The following is a 15,000-nucleotide window of genomic DNA, read 5'->3' as shown; positions in this document are numbered from 1 at the left end:
ATCAACCATCACACAGAGAAAATATCATTCAAGTCCCCACTTTGTTTAGTGAAATAAAACGTTCAGCAGCATTTCGTTTTTTAATGGCATGTTTGGTGTTTTTAAAAATGCCTGGTCACCACTGTTAATACACAATATAAGTAGAGTCGATCAAAAGTGATTTTAAACGAATAAAGCATAGACTTTAGTTCTCTGCCATGACGTGCTAATGAGGCTCCCGTCTAGAGACGCAGCAGGGTCCCTTCCCCTGCAGTCAGTGGGGGAGGGGGATTTGGCTGCTTGAGCGACACTCTCTGTTAGTCTCTGTGGGTTGTGTCTTCCATAAAATAGGTATGATTGAAGATATTAGGACCTTCTTCAAATATGAAGAGCTCTTGGTGGATTTTAAAACAACCTGTAGGATGACTTTAATGTGACCAGCTGTAAGATGGAGCGGCTCCGCGGCGTGGTTCTCCCACACCGCTTTCGGACATCTTTCTCTCCAACGTGCGCCCACTGAGCAACAAACTGGACCAACTTCATCTGCTGGGGACGAGAGACAGACACTTTTATACATCTTCCATGCTGTGCTTCACAGAGACCGGGCTCTGTGGATCGATACCGGACTCCGCGAAACGCAGCTCTACGGCAAGCAGGAGGGTGGCGAAATCCGCTTCGCTTTCAACGTCATCTGGTGCCACGACGTAACAGTGATCGTACAACACTGTTCTCCTGATGGGGAATCTTGTGTCGTTAACCGTAAACTCGTGTAATCCACCGTGAGTTCGCTTCATTCGTCCCGGTCGGTGTTGCGCAACATTCCCGCGGCACAGCTGATCCACGCCGACCAGATACGGCGTGTGGAGCGGACCAACGCGGACTCCTTGGTTATTGTCCTCGGCACTTTAATAAAGAAAACCTCAACCAACAACACCCTAAGTGCAAACACTGTAATCAATGCCAGCCCAATTCCGCTTTAAAATAAAATGGTTAAGCCGGCGATCACGAACAGAGACGGACGCTGCACTGACAGCTGTCAGCTGTCACTCACCCGCACACTGCCTTTCCACGGTTAAGCTTTGCTATGGCACTGGTATCTGCTTGTGTGTGCACTTTATGTATTATGACAGTAAAGGTTTCTCGTTCTGATTCTGAGCAGGTGACAGCTTTAGAGGAGAGGAAAACAGGGAGATGTTTAAGGAGTGAGATCAGAGGTCCGCTATCAACAGGCTCTCTTATTTAACAAAGTGAAAGAGCAAGTAACTGGGACCCTGTTTACACATTTATGGACTAAAAGCTCTTCGTTTCTCATTCACTCTATTCCCCTTAATAAATCAACTTTTTGCCACTCTGATTCTGAATCTTCTGAAGGTGCCGGCTGCAGACGCTTCTGTCTGTGTCTGGGGGGGGACATGTGTACTCACTTTAATTTTTATTTTCTATATAATCCTGTGCTTCTGGATAGGATGGTCTGATTGAGTTAACTTACACTCCATCTTACAGATCACATGCAGGCCTTCGCAGAGATAGGAAAATTGGCAAGGTTAGGCCCGGCCATGTTTAAGCACGATCAACAGGTAGAATCTGCTGGCTTTTTCTGTTTTTTGTCCACTTCCAAGGTAAAAGAACACAGCAAATCATTTTCAACAGTATCAATAGAAGTTAAATATAAAGTTCAGCTGCATTTATTTGCTTATAGGCAAGTTTGCTGTTTTTAAAAAGGGGTAGATATCTTCAGCCAGTATGTCATGGAGCAGGATTTGCACACAATTCACCCTGGTGCTGCAGCCCAACACACGAAGCCACAGTTAATCTATGAACATCATTTCAAAGGCCTGAATCTAAGCTTTACTATGATGTGTCAACTTTGAATATCAGACTTTGCTATCATGTAAAATAAAATCATTTAAGTTGGACTATTTGAGCATCTGAAAACCGTTTTTGTGGAGCAAGATCTGGACATGATTTGTCCTGGTGCTGCAGGCCAACACAAGAAGCCACAGTTAATCTATTAACATCCTTTTAAAGGTTAGAATCTAAGCTTTAATATGGTGTATCAACTTTGAACATCAGACTTTACTATCACGTAAAACAAGACTGATTTAAGATGTGACGCCGTATGTCGTGGAGCCAGATTTGCACACAATTCACCCTGGTGCTGGAGGCCAACACAAGAGGCCACAGTTGATCTATTTGCTTCCTTTTAAAGGTTAGATGTCAACTTTGATTATAGTACATGGCTATCATGTAAAATAAAAAGTTATCTGATCATTTATCCACTTATAAAGCCACATGGAGGACTTTGGTATTCGGGGGAGATTTGCGAGAGACGCGGATGTCCACAGCTTGACCCTGCCATTTGGAAATAAAATCAAATAGGTATGATTGAAGATATTAGGGCCTTCTCCAACTATGAAGAGCTCTTCGTGGATGTTAAACTACTGTGTATAGCTTGTTTGCATTAACAGATGAATGATTACTTTCATTATCAAATCAACCATCACACAGAGAAAATATCATTCAAGTCCCCACTTTGTTTAGTGAAATAAAACGTTCAGCAGCATTTCGTTTTTTAATGGCATGTTTGATGTTTTTAAAAATGCCTGGTCACCACTGTTAATACACAATATAAGTAGAGTCGATCAAAAGTGATTTTAAACGAATAAAGCATAGACTTTAGTTCTCTGCCATGACGTGCTAATGAGGCTCCCGTCTAGAGACGCAGCAGGGTCCCTTCCCCTGCAGTCAGTGGGGGAGGGGGATTTGGCTGCATGAGCGACACTCTGTTAGTCTCTGTGGGTTGTGTCTTCCATAAAATAGGTATGATTGAAGATATTAGGACCTTCTTCAAATATGAAGAGCTCTTGGTGGATTTTAAAACAACCTGTAGGATGACTTTAATGTGACCAGCTGTAAGATGGAGCGGCTCCGCGGCGTGGTTCTCCCACACCGCTTTCGGACATCTTTCTCTCCAACGTGCGCCCACTGAGCAACAAACTGGACCAACTTCATCTGCTGGGGACGAGAGACAGACACTTTTATACATCTTCCATGCTGTGCTTCACAGAGACCGGGCTCTGTGGATCGATACCGGACTCCGCGAAACGCAGCTCTACGGCAAGCAGGAGGGTGGCGAAATCCGCTTCGCTTTCAACGTCATCTGGTGCCACGACGTAACAGTGATCGTACAACACTGTTCTCCTGATGGGGAATCTTGTGTCGTTAACCGTAAACTCGTCTAATCCACCGTGAGTTCGCTTCATTCGTCCCGGTCGGTGTTGCGCAACATTCCCGCGGCACAGCTGATCCACGCCGACCAGATACGGCGTGTGGAGCGGACCAACGCGGACTCCTTGGTTATTGTCCTCGGCACTTTAATAAAGAAAACCTCAACCAAGAACACCCCAAGTGCAAACACTGTAATCAATGCCAGCCCAATTCCGCTTTAAAATAAAATGGTTAAGCCGTCGATCACGAACAGAGACGGACGCTGCACTGACAGCTGTCAGCTGTCACTCACCCGCACACTGCCTTTCCACGGTTAAGCTTTGCTATGGCACTGGTATCTGCTTGTGTGTGCACTTTATGTATTATGACAGTAAAGGTTTCTCGTTCTGATTCTGAGCAGGTGACAGCTTTAGAGGAGAGGAAAACAGGGAGATGTTTAAGGAGTGAGATCAGAGGTCCGCTATCAACAGGCTCTCTTATTTAACAAAGTGAAAGAGCAAGTAACTGGGACCCTGTTTACACATTCATGGACTAAAAGCTCTTTGTTTCTCATTCACTCTATTCCCCTTAATAAATCAACTTTTTGCCACTCTGATTCTGAATCTTCTGACTCGGTGGCTGTGTGCCCCCTGATGTTTTGGAGCAGCTTGGAGTTATTTGCTCCTAAGATGTATTACAGTCTCCTCTCTCCAGCTCTGCACATTTTTTATTCAAGTCCCCACATTGTTTAGTCAAATAAAACGTTCAGCTGCATTTCGTTTTTTAATGGCATGTTTGGTGTTTTTAAAAATGCCTGGTCACCACTGTTAATACACAATATAAGTAGAGTCGATCAAAAGTGTGTTTTAAAAAGATTTAGCATTTAGGTTTTATGCCACCAAGTGTGGCTAAACATTCCAGAGGAGATTGCCCTGATGTGCGGCCATTTCAGAGTCGTTCATGAATGTGGGCGGCTGCAGACGCTTCTGTCTGTGTCTGGGGGGGGACATGTGTATTCACTTTAATTTTTATTTTCTATATAATCCTGTGCTTCTGGATAGGATGGTCTGATTGAGTTAACTTACACTCCATCTTACAGATCACATGCAGGCCTTCGCAGAGATAGGAAAATTGGCAAGGTTAGGCCCGGCCATGTTTAAGCACGATCAACAGGTAGAATCTGCTGGCTTTTTCTGTTTTTTGTCCACTTCCAAGGTAAAAGAACACAGCAAATCATTTTCAACAGTATCAATAGAAGTAAAATATAAAGTTCAGCTGCATTTATTTGCTTATAGGCAAGTTTGCTGTTTTTAAAAAGGCGTAGATATCTTCAGCCAGTATGTCATGGAGCAGGATTTGCACACAATTCACCCTGGTGCTGCAGCCCAACACACAAAGCCACAGTTAATCTATGAACATCATTTCAAAGGCCTGAATCTAAGCTTTACTATGATGTGTCAACTTTGAATATCAGACTTTGCTATCATGTAAAATAAAATCATTTAAGTTGGACTATTTGAGCATCTGAAAACCGTTTTTGTGGAGCAAGATCTGGACATGATTTGTCCTGGTGCTGCAGGCAAACACAAGAAGCCACAGTTAATCTAATAACATCCTTTTAAAGGCCTGAATCTATGCTTTAATATGATGTGTCAACTTTGAATATCAGACTTTGCTATCATGTAAAATAAAATCATTTAAGCTGGACTATTTATATATAGTAAAATATAAAGTTCAGCTGCATTTCTTCTCTTATAGGCAAGTTTGGTATTGTTACAAAGGCCTTGATATGGCCTGTAATGTTCAATATGACTTGAGTTAATCAAAAGTGGTTTTAGAAAGATTTAGCATTTAGGTTTTATGCCACCAAGTGTGGCTAAACATTCCAGAGGAGATTGCCCTAGTGTGCAGCCATTTCAGAGTCGTTCATGAATGTGGGCGGCTGCAGACGCTTCTGTCTGTGTCTGGGGGGGGACATGTGTATTCATTTTAATTTTAATTTTCTATATAATCCTGTGCTTCTGGATAGGATGGTCTGATTGAGTTAACTTACACTCCATCTTACAGATCACATGCAAGCCTTCGCAGAGATAGGAAAATTGGCAAGGTTAGGCCCGGCCATGTTTAAGCACGATCAACAGGTAGAATCTGCTGGCTTTTTTTGTTTTTAAAGCTGTATAAAAGTCAAGAAGGACATGTTTGGTATCTTTGAAAAGGTCTTAAGTTAATCCTTAACATGTAGTTTGTCTTTCTTTAATCAGATAATGTTAGAAAGAGATAAAGGGCTATTCTTTAAATGTGCAGAAAATGATCCACTCCCTTCTAAAGGGCCCACCCCTTTACCTGTGAGTGCCCCATCAAGGTATAGCGAATCAGAGAAGTTGGCTGTGAGAGCTCAGAACAGTATAAATACCTGTGGCAGAGATCACAAAGATTCACAGTGTTTTTCTGACTTGAACTAGCTTGCTGCTGTTTCGGTTTTATTTCCTGCTGTTTCCTGATTTTTTGAGAGACCTGATTTTTATGATGGCTTCTAAACTTAGAACGAGGTAAGAATTGTTCACTTCAGTAAATCTTCCTGAGTTTCTTTCTGAAGATTCTTTTCATTCAATGTATTTTGATGAAATTGCACTCATTCCAAGTCACTTTGGATAAAAGTGTCAGCTAAATGACATGTAATGTAATGATGTTATGTTCCTTTCTATCAATTTGTCATCATAGGACTGAGGTGCCCCATGTTGTCCACTGCATGAGGTGCAAAAAGGCCCAGGAGAACATCTCTGTCCATCTCACTCGGGTGTGTATGAAGAACAACACGCCAGAAGAAAGACTTCTTGAGTTGCAGAAGATGAAGTTTGCCAGCCGCTTGTTTACTCGTAAATGCCGAGTTTGGAACTACAAGGACATCTGCAAAAGCTTCCCCCATAAATCCTGCCGGCTAGTGCTGCTGAAGGAGCTACGTGAACGGGGCTGCTTGGTGGAAAATGAGCCAGAAGATGTGGATATCGAAGAAGGCGGTGACACCATTCCTGCCTCGGCATCTGCAGCCGTCTCTACCTCCGCAGCCACGGCTATTTCTCCCGCAACAAATGAAGCGTCGCCCTCAGAGCCAGAATCCACGTCGTCGCCCGGCTCTTCGAATGAAGATGCAGGGCCATGTGATCCAACATGGCAAAAGTAAGTAACCCATGGGCATTGTGGGGAATTTAAGCATCTTTGGGTTATTTTTTCCTGCGATGTAGTAGGGTCTCATCTCTCCTGCCGTGCTGCGTTTTTAGAAGTCTTGATACAATGTACATTTTTTGCAGTCATCATTTAGTAGTAAAGGTTCAGCTGCATTTCCTTGCTTATAAGGTGTGTGTGTGTGTGTTTTGCCTTACCTGTTGTTGCCTTGCATAAAATACCTAGAATTTTCATGAATTCTTTATTTTACAGAGATCTTCCTGCTGCGACGACATCAGTGCGGATCAAAATGAAAGAGGCTGGTCTTTACAACAAGTTCTCCACAGATGAAAAGCTCCTTTTGGACTTCAAAAAGTATCTGATGGATGACTTGAATGTCAACAACTGCCAACAAGAGGTAAGATGTCTAAACACCTCACTTGTCAGAACATTGATTTCAAACTCTGGTTTATTATCAAGATGTTAACGCTGATCTTTATTTATCGCTATTCTCTTTCCAAGGTTGACAACGTTTCCCGTTTCCTGCGGTATATGCAGCCGACTGGGGACGCGGTTACGCTGGAATTTTTAACGAAGAGTACAGAGACCAGAGACTTTCTCAACGGCCTCAAGGGCGCTGAGCTGAGTGCAGCGACAGTATTAAACTACATAAAAAACATTCTGAGATTTGTAGAATACCTTAAAAATAGGTTGGACCTAGACGTTTCCAACTTGGATTTGAGAAACAAGTGCCAGGCTTACAGAGAATTGGTAGAGACTCTGAGAAAGGCCATCTCAAAGACCCATTCCAGGGACGTGCTCTCCACACGGTAATTTGGGGATTTTTATATTGATTCATCTATTTTATGTTTGCTCCTATAATCTTGAGGGTGGAATTTTAAAATATTACTTTCTTTTTCTCCATTTTTCTCTATCTAGATACTCACGGTTTGTGGACGGCACACGCACCTTGAAAGAGTGCCAGCGTGTTCTTCATGTCGCTGAAGCCGACTTCCTGAATACATTTCGGAAGAGTGTCACTGCGGAGGGCTCCGATGGGATCTCTGAGTCTGAGAGGACCAACTATAGATATTACTGCGAAGCGATCTTGGTGCTTCGCCACTTTCAGCGCCCAGGAGCAGTAGAAGGCTTTACTGTGAGTATACTGTAACAGCGTGAAGGAGTCCCTTTGACACGCTCCAATAGATTTATTGCCATATATTCATATATTTTCATTGCTTTACAGGTGCGCGAGTGGGTCGATCGGAAGATTTGCAACAACAGCTTTGTGATTGGAATCCGTGATCACAAAACGGCAACATCGCAGTTGGCTACCTTTGCCATTACACAAGAGGAGGAGGCTGTAAGTTCTATACCAAACAAATTTACTTAACCTAGATGTGTAGTATGATACAATGTGTGTGTCTTTTGCTGTCAAGTGACTGTTTCTTGTTCCCCACAGTGGTTTCAAGCATACTACGAGACCATTCGGATCCGATATATAAATCCCAGCGATCCCTGTGATAAATTTTTCCTATCCTTGAGAGGGAATCAAGTTCACAGCGTGACAAGTGACCTCTTTCGTCTGCATACGAGGTGTGTAGCTAATTGTAATCCATCTCATGATGTGTATATATGATGTGACTGACTTTGTGTACCATATTAAATGAGCCACTCCCATCATAATTAACTGTTGTATGTTGTTGCTGCAGCTACAAGGTGCAGAATACAACCAGCCAGGAGGTCAGGAGGGTGGCTGAGACGGAGGCAGATTCCATCTTTTCGGCCAGCCAGAAGGAGGGTGTGGCACGCTATATGGCTCACACCACTGCCGTGGCGCAAAAGCACTACAGAATGCTTACGGCAGAAGCTGTTGTGGAGACCTCTGTGCTGCTGGCAAAGTTGTCAGAGTAGGTTTCTTCATCTTTTTAATGGATACATTGGAGAGTTGCTACCATGCTGTGTGAGTTTGTGTAATCGTTTAAATCCTAATTTTACTCCTTTCTACACAAAGAGCCAGCCAATTGGAGAAAAGTCCTGAACAAGACGTCCGCTCTTCCACAAAGAGATACGACGAGTTCATAACGTTGTTTCCGGTGATGACTGACGGCATGCCACCGTCAAAGAAGAAAAGAACGGAAGCTGGTTTCCCACACGACCGCACCTTCTACGATCGGTGGCGAGCAGAGCAGTACGTCAAGCGGAAAAAACATCTGCTCTGTAAGTACTCCAACCCATGAATACAACTGAGTGGAAAATAACACAAACCCAGCAATTCAATTGGTTTTACTTGCATGACTGAATGCAATATATATTCATATATTCTGATTCTTTCCATCAGCACGTTTCACAATTCGCAAACCGTCGGTCGAGAAGGTGGGCAGCTATATTGCTAAGGAAGGCTGGCTAACCAACTGCCCCACTCCAGATGAGATTGCAAGAATGTGGAAGCCAGCCTCCAGAGAAGCTGTGGAGGACAACAAAATCATCCTCAGAAGTGTTATGACCCAGAGGTGGAATGGCGTTGTGATCAAAAACTTCAATAAAGAAAAAGGGTTTGGTAAGTACTAATTATTTATTTTATTTAACAGGAACGCTGAAATGAAATCTGTTTATGCAGTAGATATTTCGAAAGACCCTAAAATGTTGTGTTTTCTGGATTACAGGAGTGGTTGCCAACAAGACTTTTTCCAAAGGGGACATCATTTGCGACTACCATGGCGAAGTAGTCCCAGCTGCCGAAGGAAACCAGCGAATGAAAGCGATAACAGACGGAGCTGTTTACTTATTTTTCTTTAAGGCTGGGGCGAGGCAACTCTGCATTGATGCACAAAGCTTTCCGTGCAAGTGCCATCCGGATATGCAGACGGTTGGCCGAATGCTAAACCATTCCCGGAAAAAACCTAACCTGAAGCCACTGCACTGTGTGTTAAAAATAAATGAAACACCCACTGATGTCATTCTATTCAAAGCCATGCATGACATCAGAGTGGATGAGGAGTTGAAATTTGACTATGGGGTGAACAGAAAGTCTTTTAGAGGGGAGGGGCTGGATCTGGACTGGTTAGATGACTAACCTGAAATGTTTAAAGGACTTTCTGCAAGCAAGTTAACTGATCCAGGGGTGGGGACCAGTATTTTTATTTTTATTTATTTTTTTAAATATGTTTTTTTATATTTGTAAATAGTTCCTGATTGTTTTGTGTTCATAGGGCAATAAATGTTTCTTAAACCTAACTCTTTCTGATTCTGAATCTTCTGACTCTGTGGCTGTGTGCCCCCTGATGTTGTGGAGCAGCTTGGAGTTATTTGCTCCTAAGATGTATTACAGTCTCCTCTCTCCAGCTCTGCACATTTTTTTATTCAAGTCCCCACATTGTTTAGTCAAATAAAACGTTCAGCTGCATTTCGTTTTTTAATGGCATGTTTGGTGTTTTTAAAAATGCCTGGTCACCACTGTTAATACACAATATAAGTAGAGTCGATCAAAAGTGATTTTAAACGAATACAGCATAGACTTTAGTTCTCTGCCATGACGTGCTAATGAGGCTCCCGTCTAGAGACGCAGCAGGGTCCCTTCCCCTGCAGTCAGTGGGGGAGGGGGATTTGGCTGCATGAGCGACACTCTGTTAGTCTCTGTGGGTTGTGTCTTCCATAAAATAGGTATGATTGAAGATATTAGGACCTTCTTCAAATATGAAGAGCTCTTGGTGGATTTTAAAACAACCTGTAGGATGACTTTAATGTGACCAGCTGTAAGATGGAGCGGCTCCGCGGCGTGGTTCTCCCACACCGCTTTCGGACATCTTTCTCTCCAACGTGCGCCCACTGAGCAACAAACTGGACCAACTTCATCTGCTGGGGACGAGAGACAGACACTTTTATACATCTTCCATGCTGTGCTTCACAGAGACCGGGCTCTGTGGATCGATACCGGACTCCGCGAAACGCAGCTCTACGGCAAGCAGGAGGGTGGCGAAATCCGCTTCGCTTTCAACGTCATCTGGTGCCACGACGTAACAGTGATCGTACAACACTGTTCTCCTGATGGGGAATCTTGTGTCGTTAACCGTAAACTCGTGTAATCCACCGTGAGTTCGCTTCATTCGTCCCGGTCGGTGTTGCGCAACATTCCCGCGGCACAGCTGATCCACGCCGACCAGATACGGCGTGTGGAGCGGACCAACGCGGACTCCTTGGTTATTGTCCTCGGCACTTTAATAAAGAAAACCTCAACCAACAACACCCTAAGTGCAAACACTGTAATCAATGCCAGCCCAATTCCGCTTTAAAATAAAATGGTTAAGCCGGCGATCACGAACAGAGACGGACGCTGCACTGACAGCTGTCAGCTGTCACTCACCCGCACACTGCCTTTCCACGGTTAAGCTTTGCTATGGCACTGGTATCTGCTTGTGTGTGCACTTTATGTATTATGACAGTAAAGGTTTCTCGTTCTGATTCTGAGCAGGTGACAGCTTTAGAGGAGAGGAAAACAGGGAGATGTTTAAGGAGTGAGATCAGAGGTCCGCTATCAACAGGCTGTCTTATTTAACAAAGTGAAAGAGCAAGTAACTGGGACCCTGTTTACACATTTATGGACTAAAAGCTCTTCGTTTCTCATTCACTCTATTCCCCTTAATAAATCAACTTTTTGCCACTCTGATTCTGAATCTTCTGAAGGTGCCGGCTGCAGACGCTTCTGTCTGGGTCTGGGGGGGACATGTGTATTCACTTTAATTTTTATTTTCTATATAATCCCGTGCTTCTGGATAGGATGGTCTGATTGAGTTAACTTTGAATGTCAGACTTTGCTATCATGTAAACTAAGACTGATTTAAGTTGGACTATTTGAGCATCTGAAAACCGTTTTTGTGAAGCAAGATCTGGACATGATTTGTCCTGGTGCTGCAGGCCAACACAAGAAGCCACAGTTAATCTATTAACATCCTTTTAAAGGTTAGAATCTAGGCTTTAATATGATGTATCAACTTTGAATATCAGACTTTGCTATCATGTAAAATAAGACTGATTTAAGTTGGACTATTTGAGCATCTGAAAACCGTTTTTGTGAAGCAAGATCTGGACATGATTTGTCCTGGTGCTGCAGGCCAACACAAGAAGCCACAGTTAATATATTAACATCCTTTTAAAGGTTAGAATCTAGGCTTTAATATGATGTATCAACTTTGAATATCAGACTTTGCTATCATGTAAAATAAGACTGATTTAAGTTGGATTATTTGAGCATCTGAAAACCGTTTTTGTGAAGCAAGATCTGGACATGATTTGTCCTGGTGCTGCAGGCCAACACAAGAAGCCACAGTTAATATATTAACATCCCTTTAAAGGTTAGATATCAACTTTGAATATAGTACATGGCTATCATGTAAAATAAAAAGTTATCTGACCATTTATCCACTACAAAGCCACGTGGAGGACTTTGGTATTCTAGGAAGATTTGCGAGAGACGCGGATGTCCACAGCTTGACCCTGCCATTTGGAAATAAAATCAAATAGGTATGATTGAAGATATTAGGGCCTTCTCCAACTATGAAGAGCTCTTCGTGGATGTTAAACTACTGTGTATAGCTTGTTTGCATTAACAGATGAATGATTACTTTCATAATCAAATCAACCATCACACAGAGAAAATATCATTCAAGTCCCCACTTTGTTTAGTGAAATAAAACGTTCAGCAGCATTTCGTTTTTTAATGGCATGTTTGGTGTTTTTAAAAATGCCTGGTCACCACTGTTAATACACAATATAAGTAGAGTCGATCAAAAGTGATTTTAAACGAATAAAGCATAGACTTTAGTTCTCTGCCATGACGTGCTAATGAGGCTCCCGTCTAGAGACGCAGCAGGGTCCCTTCCCCTGCAGTCAGTGGGGGAGGGGGATTTGGCTGCTTGAGCGACACTCTCTGTTAGTCTCTGTGGGTTGTGTCTTCCATAAAATAGGTATGATTGAAGATATTAGGACCTTCTTCAAATATGAAGAGCTCTTGGTGGATTTTAAAACAACCTGTAGGATGACTTTAATGTGACCAGCTGTAAGATGGAGCGGCTCCGCGGCGTGGTTCTCCCACACCGCTTTCGGACATCTTTCTCTCCAACGTGCGCCCACTGAGCAACAAACTGGACCAACTTCATCTGCTGGGGACGAGAGACAGACACTTTTATACATCTTCCATGCTGTGCTTCACGGAGACCGGGCTCTGTGGATCGATACCGGACTCCGCGCTCCGGCTGCTCAGAGCGGACCGCGAAGCGCAGCTCTACGGCAAGCAGGAGGGTGGAGAAATCCGCTTCGCTTTCAACGTCAGCTGGTGCCACGACGTAACAGTGATCGTACAACACTGTTCTCCTGATGGGGAATCTTTTGTCGTTAACCGTAAACTCGTGTAATCCACCGTGAGTTCGCTTCATTCGTCCCGGTCGGTGTTGCGCAACATTCCCGCGGCACAGCTGATCCTCGCCGACCAGATACGGCGTGTGGAGCGGACCAACGCGGACTCCTTGGTTATTGTCCTCGGCACTTTAATAAAGAAAACCTCAACCAACAACACCCTAAGTGCAAACACTGTAATCAATGCCAGCCCAATTCCGCTTTAAAATAAAATGGTTAAGCCGGCGATCACGAACAGAGACGGACGCTGCACTGACAGCTGTCAGCTGTCACTCACCCGCACACTGCCTTTCCACGGTTAAGCTTTGCTATGGCACTGGTATCTGCTTGTGTGTGCACTTTATGTATTATGACAGTAAAGGGAGATGTTTAAGGAGTGAGATCAGAGGTCCGCTATCAACAGGCTGTCTTATTTAACAAAGTGAAAGAGCAAGTAACTGGGACCCTGTTTACACATTTATGGACTAAAAGCTCTTCGTTTCTCATTCACTCTATTCCCCTTAATAAATCAACTTTTTGCCACTCTGATTCTGAATCTTCTGAAGGTGCCGGCTGCAGACGCTTCTGTCTGGGTCTGGGGGGGACATGTGTATTCACTTTAATTTTTATTTTCTATATAATCCCGTGCTTCTGGATAGGATGGTCTGATTGAGTTAACTTTGAATGTCAGACTTTGCTATCATGTAAACTAAGACTGATTTAAGTTGGACTATTTGAGCATCTGAAAACCGTTTTTGTGAAGCAAGATCTGGACATGATTTGTCCTGGTGCTGCAGGCCAACACAAGAAGCCACAGTTAATCTATTAACATCCTTTTAAAGGTTAGAATCTAGGCTTTAATATGATGTATCAACTTTGAATATCAGACTTTGCTATCATGTAAAATAAGACTGATTTAAGTTGGACTATTTGAGCATCTGAAAACCGTTTTTGTGAAGCAAGATCTGGACATGATTTGTCCTGGTGCTGCAGGCCAACACAAGAAGCCACAGTTAATATATTAACATCCTTTTAAAGGTTAGAATCTAGGCTTTAATATGATGTATCAACTTTGAATATCAGACTTTGCTATCATGTAAAATAAGACTGATTTAAGTTGGATTATTTGAGCATCTGAAAACCGTTTTTGTGAAGCAAGATCTGGACATGATTTGTCCTGGTGCTGCAGGCCAACACAAGAAGCCACAGTTAATATATTAACATCCCTTTAAAGGTTAGATATCAACTTTGAATATAGTACATGGCTATCATGTAAAATAAAAAGTTATCTGACCATTTATCCACTACAAAGCCACGTGGAGGACTTTGGTATTCTAGGAAGATTTGCGAGAGACGCGGATGTCCACAGCTTGACCCTGCCATTTGGAAATAAAATCAAATAGGTATGATTGAAGATATTAGGGCCTTCTCCAACTATGAAGAGCTCTTCGTGGATGTTAAACTACTGTGTATAGCTTGTTTGCATTAACAGATGAATGATTACTTTCATAATCAAATCAACCATCACACAGAGAAGATATCATTCAAGTCCCCACTTTGTTTAGTGAAATAAAACGTTCAGCAGCATTTCGTTTTTTAATGGCATGTTTGGTGTTTTTAAAAATGCCTGGTCACCACTGTTAATACACAATATAATTAGAGTCGATCAAAAGTGATTTTAAACGAATAAAGCATAGACTTTAGTTCTCTGCCATGACGTGCTAATGAGGCTCCCGTCTAGAGACGCAGCAGGGTCCCTTCCCCCTGCAGTCAGTGGGGGAGGGGGATTTGGCTGCTTGAGCGACACTCTCTGTTAGTCTCTGTGGGTTGTGTCTTCCATAAAATAGGTATGATTGAAGATATTAGGACCTTATTTGATATATACACATCATCTCTATTTTACAGAGATCTTTCTGCTGTGTGTGGATCAAGATGACAGGCTGGTCTGTGTCCAAAAGCTCCTCCAACTATGAAGAGCTCTTTATGGAATTTAAAACAACCTGTAGGATGACTTGAATGTAACAATGAGAGAAGGAAAGTATTACTACTAGTGTACAGAACTTTGAATCAATAGAAACAACTGAGCAAGTCACCATCAATACCTCTAACATTATGGAACGTTGTTTGATATCATTAGTACTTTTTTTCAGCTCCTTCACCATGAGGAAAAGTAGGAATATTTTACATTTATCTAAATACTGTTTGGTTTCTGACCAAAACCTTTGCCCTCACCCTGACAGCAAGAAAAAAATAAAAGTTGCC

General features: G+C 42.8%; 1 long non-coding RNA gene across 1 annotated transcript; it reads left to right on the top strand.

Moving 5' to 3' along the window:
• The first annotated feature begins 8,508 nt into the window (after positions 1 to 8,508).
• LOC134135296 (uncharacterized) lies at positions 8,509 to 10,237 on the top strand. The gene is made up of 3 exons (XR_009957234.1): positions 8,509 to 8,568; positions 8,690 to 8,908; positions 9,015 to 10,237. It is a non-coding gene; the product is annotated as an uncharacterized LOC134135296 (long non-coding RNA).
• The last annotated feature ends 4,763 nt before the right edge of the window (positions 10,238 to 15,000 follow it).

This window comes from Pungitius pungitius, chromosome 13, assembly GCF_949316345.1.
Source record: "Pungitius pungitius chromosome 13, fPunPun2.1, whole genome shotgun sequence".
Taxonomy (NCBI): domain Eukaryota; kingdom Metazoa; phylum Chordata; class Actinopteri; order Perciformes; family Gasterosteidae; genus Pungitius; species Pungitius pungitius.
The sequence above is the reverse complement of the archived record's forward strand: the minus strand, read 5'-3'. Positions and strand labels throughout refer to the sequence as shown.